Source organism: Leucoraja erinacea, chromosome 36 (genome assembly GCF_028641065.1).
Source record: "Leucoraja erinacea ecotype New England chromosome 36, Leri_hhj_1, whole genome shotgun sequence".
NCBI classification, from domain to species: domain Eukaryota; kingdom Metazoa; phylum Chordata; class Chondrichthyes; order Rajiformes; family Rajidae; genus Leucoraja; species Leucoraja erinaceus.
The window spans coordinates 8,151,907-8,157,942 of NC_073412.1; positions in this window are offsets into that span (position 1 = coordinate 8,151,907).

Here is a 6,036-nt window from a genome sequence, read left to right on the forward strand (position 1 = left end):
AGTCTGCCTAGATCAAACTTCTGCAAGAGGGAATGTGCAGGAAGGAACTGCAGATGCTGGCTCAAACCAACGATAGATACAAAATGCTGGAGTAACTCAGCGGGTCAGGCAGCATCTCTGGAGAGAAGGAATGATACAAGATACAAGATACATTTAATTGTCATTTGGACCCCTTGAGGACCAAACGAAATGCCGTTTCTGCAGCCATACATTACAAACACATAGACCCAAGACACAACATAATTTACATAAACATCCATCACATAGCTGTGATGGAAGGCCAAATAAACTTATCTCTCCACTGCACTCTCCCCCCCCGATGTCAGAGTCAAAGTCAAAGCCCCCGGCTGGCGATGGCGATTGTCCCGCGGCCATTAAAGCCACGCCGGGTGGTGCGAGGTCGCACACCGGGTCTTGATGTTGGAGCCCCCGGCGTGCGCTCGTACAGTCCCGTGGCCATTCCAAGCCGCGCGGGGCGGTGATGTCAGGCCCCGCTCCAAGAGCTCTTCAACCCCGCAACTCGGGCGGGGGAAGTCGCCGTTGCGAGAGCCCTGAAAAGCGGTCTCCCTCCAGGGACCCGCGGGCTCCCAGTGCCGCCGTCCACAGACCTGCCGTTGGAGCCTCCGACTCTCCGGTCGGGCCGCAGCAGCAGCAGCAGCAGCAGCAGCGCTCCTCCACCGCTCCACCTGCTCTGGACTCGGCCAGCCCCGCGATGGTGACGGTGAGTCGTAGCACCAGAGTCCCCAGTCTCTTCCTGTTGGAGGCCGCTCCTCGTTGCGGCCCCAACGACAACGGAAACCCGACGAGAAAAGGTCGGGTCTCCCGTGCAGGGAGAGATTTAAAAAGTTTCCCCCTCCCTCCCACCCCACCCCCACCCCCCACACACACACCCCAACAAAAAATAACAAAAACTACATAAAAACACAGACAGAAAATAATAAAATGCAGAGACCGCTGCTGACCAGAGTCGCGCCGCCCACTGGATTTGGGTGACGTTTCGGGTAGGGTCGAGACCCTTCTTCAGACTAAATAATAGTCTCGACTCGAAACATCATCCATTCCTTCTCTCCAGAGATGCTGCCGGTCCCACTGAGTTACTCCAGCATTTTGTGTCCATCTTCAAATGACGTCTCTGGTCGAGACCCTTCTTCAGACTGGGGGTCAGGGGAGTGGGTGGGACGGAGATAGAATGTAGTCGGGGGCAGTCAGAGAACTGGGAAGGGGGAGAGGATGGAGAGAGAGGGAAAGCAAGGGCTATTTGAAGTTAGGGAAGTCAATGTTCGTACCGCTGGGGTGTAAGCTACTCAAGTGAAATATGAGGTGCTGTTCCTTCAATTTGCACTGGGCCTCACTCTGACCATGGAGGAGGCCCAGGACAGAAAGGTCAGATTGGGAATGGGAGGGGGAGTTGAAGTGCTGAGCCACCGGGAGATCAGGTTGGTTAAGGCGGACTGAGCGGAGGTGTTGGGCGAAACGATCGCCGAGCCTGCGCTTGGTCTCACCGATGTAGAGAAGTTGACACCTGGAGCAGCGGATACAGTAGATGAGGTTGGAGGAGATGCAGGTGAACCTCTGCCTCACCTGGAAAGACTGTCGGGGTCCTTGGACGGAGTCGAGGGGGGAGGTAAAGGGACTGGTGTTGCATCTCCTGCGGTTGCTGGGGAAAGTAGCTGGGGAGGGGGTGGTTTGGGAGGGAAGGGACGAGTTGACCAGGGAGTTGTGGAGGCTGATGATCACCTCCCATCCCATCAGCCATCGAATACACCATATAATCCTCCAACACTTTCGCCACCTCCAACAGGATCCTGCTCATGGCCTCATCTTCCCATCTCCACCCCTTTCTGCTTTCCGCGGGAAAACCGTCCCTGGTGAAGTCGTCCCAACTAAATGCAGACGTCTGCATCAGATACCGATTAGTGCAACTATCTCCTGATTAGTGGAACTCACCATAGCCGCCCTTACGAGGACTGAAAAGAATTCTCCATCATCGCCTCTCATGTTAAGTAAAAGGTCGAATGGCCCAATTGAAATTCCAACGGCCTCTAGACATTCCTGACTCAGGCGATGGACTTTACGTCACCTTATTGCTGGGCCTTTTCATTATACACCCAGTGAAATGCCCATTAACTCTTCAGCCTCAAGAACCTTAATCTCTTGTCAAAGCCAGGCTGCAACAACCATCCATATATCAAGGGGTACAGGTTTAAGATGGTGCTAAAGTGGTGGTTGGAGAGTACAGCATTCAACGAGAAGTAATCTCAATGCAGATCATTTCTTAATATTGTTTCTACGGCATTTAATATCCCTGACAAGGGATCAGAGGGAGGCACGGTGGTGCAGCGGTAGAGTTGCTGCCTCACAGCGCCAGAGACCCGGGTTCCATCCCGACTACGGGTGCTGTCTGTACGGAGTTTGTACGTCCTCCCCGTGACCTGCGTGGGTTTTCTCCGTGATCTTCGGTTTCCTCCCACACTCCAAAGACGTACAGGTTTGTAGGAGAATTGGCTTGGTGCAAATGTTATTTAGTTCCGTGGTGTGTGTAGGGTAGTGTTAGTGTATAGAAACATAGAAACATAGAAAATAGGTGCAGGAGTAGAGGCCATTCGGCCCTTCGAGTCTGCACCGCCATTCAATATGATCATGGCTGATCATCCAACTCAGTATCCTGTACCTGCCTTCTCTCCATACTCCCCTGATCCCTTTAGCCACAACAAGGGCCACATCTAACTCCCTCTTAAGTATAGCCAATGAACTGTGGGCTCAACTACCTTCTGTGGCAGAGAATTCCACAGATTTACCACTCTCTGTGTGAAAAACGTTTTTCTCATCTTGGTCCTAAAAGATTCCCCCCTTATCGTTAAACTGTGACCCCTTGTTCAGGACTTCCCCAACATCGGGAACAATTTTCCTGCATCTAGCCTGTCCAACCCCTTAAGAATTTTGTAAGTTTCTATAAGATCCCCGCTCAATCTTCTAAATTCTAGCGAGTACAAGCCGAGTCTATCCAGTCTTTCTTCATATGAAAGTATGAGGTGATCGCTGGTCAGTACGGTTCATTGGGCTGAAGAGCCTGTTTCTGCACTGTATCTCTAAAGCCTAAAGTAAAGTCCAAATCTCTGCCTGTTCCTTTATATTCTCCCACGCAGTCATGGGGAGAACGTGCAAACTCCACATGGACAGCATCCCAGGTCAGGATCGAACCGGGTCACAGGCTCTGTGAGACAGCAGCCTCTACTGGTTGCACCACCTTGCCGCTCTAAACTAATCTAATCTAATCTAATATAATCTAATCTAAATACATGGATGGGATATGGACCAAGCGCAGGCAGGTGGGACTAGTGTAACTGCAACATGTTGGCCGTTGTGGGGAATTTGGGCCGAAGGGCCTGTTTCCACACTGTATAACTCTATGACTAATCTAATCTAATCAACCACGTCTGAAGAAGGGTTTCGGCCTGAAATGTTGCCATTTCCTTCGCTCCATAGATGCTGCTGCACCCGCTGAGTTTCTCCAGCATTTTTGTCTACCTCTGGAAGAAACCTTTCGTTTCTTTGCTTTAATCACAGTCATCGAAAAATCCAGCATGGTAACAGGCCCTCTTCAACCAGTCAAGTGCAAGTTACTCCAGCACTTTGTGTCTTTCTTTCTCAACCAGCATCTGCAGTTCCTTATATCTATCCGTTCCTGCTCTTTACAGATTTGTTGAATGCATTGAATGAAGTTGAATGAAGACATTGATCTGATGTTTTAGTGTTTAGTTTTCATTTTAGAGATACAGCGCGGAAACAGGCCCTTCGTTCCACTGGGTCCGAACCGACCAGCGATCCTCACATATTAACTCAATCCACCACACACGAAGGACAATTTTGTTTACATTTGCCAAGCCAATTTACCTACATGCCTGTACATCTTTGGAGCTTGTTGTCAAACGGGAAAGAGATTTAAAAGCAAGTTTCCGGAACTAGAGGGTATATAGGCTGATGTTGAGGAGGCCTGGACTCTATTCCTTGGAGCGTAGGAGGATGAGGGGAGATCTTATAGAGGTGTACAACATCATGAGGGGAATAGATCGGGTAGATGTACAGAGTCTCTTGCCCAGATTAGGGGAATCGAGAACCAGAGGACACAGGTTCAATGTGAAGGGGGAAAGATTTAATAGGAATCTAAGTGGTCACATTTTCACACAAAGGGTGGTGTGTTTCAAGAGAGAGTTCGATAGATCTCTTAAAATTAGAGGAGTGAAGGGATATGGGGAGAAGGCAGGAACGGGGTACTGATTGTGGATGATCAGCCATAACAAGGTTAATTCCCGGGATGGCGGGACTGTCATATGCTGAGATATTGGAGATGAGAGGGGATCTTATTGAAACATATAAGATTATTAAGGGTTTGGACACGCTAGAGGCAGGAAACATGTTCCCGATGTTGGGGGAGTCCAGAACCAGGGGCCACAGTTTAAGAATAAGGGGTGAGCCTGTTTCCTGCCTCTAGCGTGTCCAAACCCTTAATAATCTTATACGGAGACGAGGAAACACTTTATCTCACTTTGTCTCCCACTTGAGGCCACGAGTACGCGGAGACCACTCACGAGCACGAGGAAGGTTTAACGAGGATCTCCTACGACCTCCTGGTGACCAGGCTGCGAGTATGAGTCAAGGGCAAACTCGGCAGAGGTCGTGAATTAGGTCGTACAAGTGGGACAGGTACATGGATTGGACAGGTTTGGAAGGATATCGGCCAAACACAGGCAGGTGGGACGAGTGTAGCTGGGACATGTTGGCCAGTATGGGCAAGTTGGGCCAAAGGGCCTGTTTCCACAGTGCACGAGTCAATTAATTACTGGTTTAATTTATAACTGCAATAGTAACTATTTAATCAATTGTGTAGCTTCACATGTGTAACTCATTAATTGATTGTACAGGGTGTAAGTATTGGGCAATCTAGGGAGAGTGGATGTGGAGAGGATGCTTCTGATAGTGGGCGAGTCTAGGCCTAGTGGACACAGCTTCAGAATAAAAGACCGAACCTTTAGAATGGTGAAGAGGAGGAATTTATTGAGTCAGAGGGTGTTGAATCTGTGGAATTCGTTGCCGCAGACGGCTGCAAAAGGCCAAGTCATTGGATATTTTAAAAACAGAGATTGATAGATTTGTGATTAGTACCGGGGTCAAAGGTTATGGGTTGAAGGCAGGAATGAAAAATAGATCTGCCCTGATTGAATGACGGAGTAGACTCCAGAGCAAGGGGTCACAGTTTAAGGATAAGGGGGAAATCCTTTAGGACTGAGATGAGAAAAACATTTTTCACATAGAGAGTGGTGAATCTGTGGAATTCTCTGCCACAGAAGGTAGTTGAGGCCACAGTTCATTGGCTATATTTAAGAGGGAGTTGGATGTGGCCCTTGTGGCTAAAGGGATCAGGGGGTATGGAGAGAAGGCAGGTACGGGATACTGAGTTGGATGATCAGCCATGATCATATTGAATGGCGGTGCAGGCTCAAAATTTCGTTCAGACCGAAAGGTCTGAATGACAATAAACAAATCTAATCTAATCTAAAAGGGCCGAATGACCTACTACTGCACCTATTTACTATGTTTCTATGTCTATGTTTCTATGTACAGGATACTGAGTTGGATGATCAGCCATGATCATATTGAATGGCGGTGCAGGCTCAAAGGGCCGAATGGCCTACTCCTGCACCTATTTTCTATGTTTCTATGTTTAATTGGCCTGGTATAAGTGTAAATTGTCCCTAGTAGGATAGTGCTAGTGTGCGGGGATCGCTGGTCGTGGCGGGTCTAGATGGGCCGAAGGGCCTGTTTCCATGCTGTCTCTCTAACGTAAACTAAACCTCACTCCACCCGCTGTGCTGACCCAGTGGCTGCACCCAGAACAAGCTCTCTTGACGCCTGGCGGTTTCAGGACTTCCACAGGTTGTATGAAGTGAGAGGCTAATGCAGTGGTTTCCAACCTTTTTTAGCTCATGGCCCCCTTGGGCTCTTAAATTTTTCTGTGCCCCCCCACCCAACCCCCCT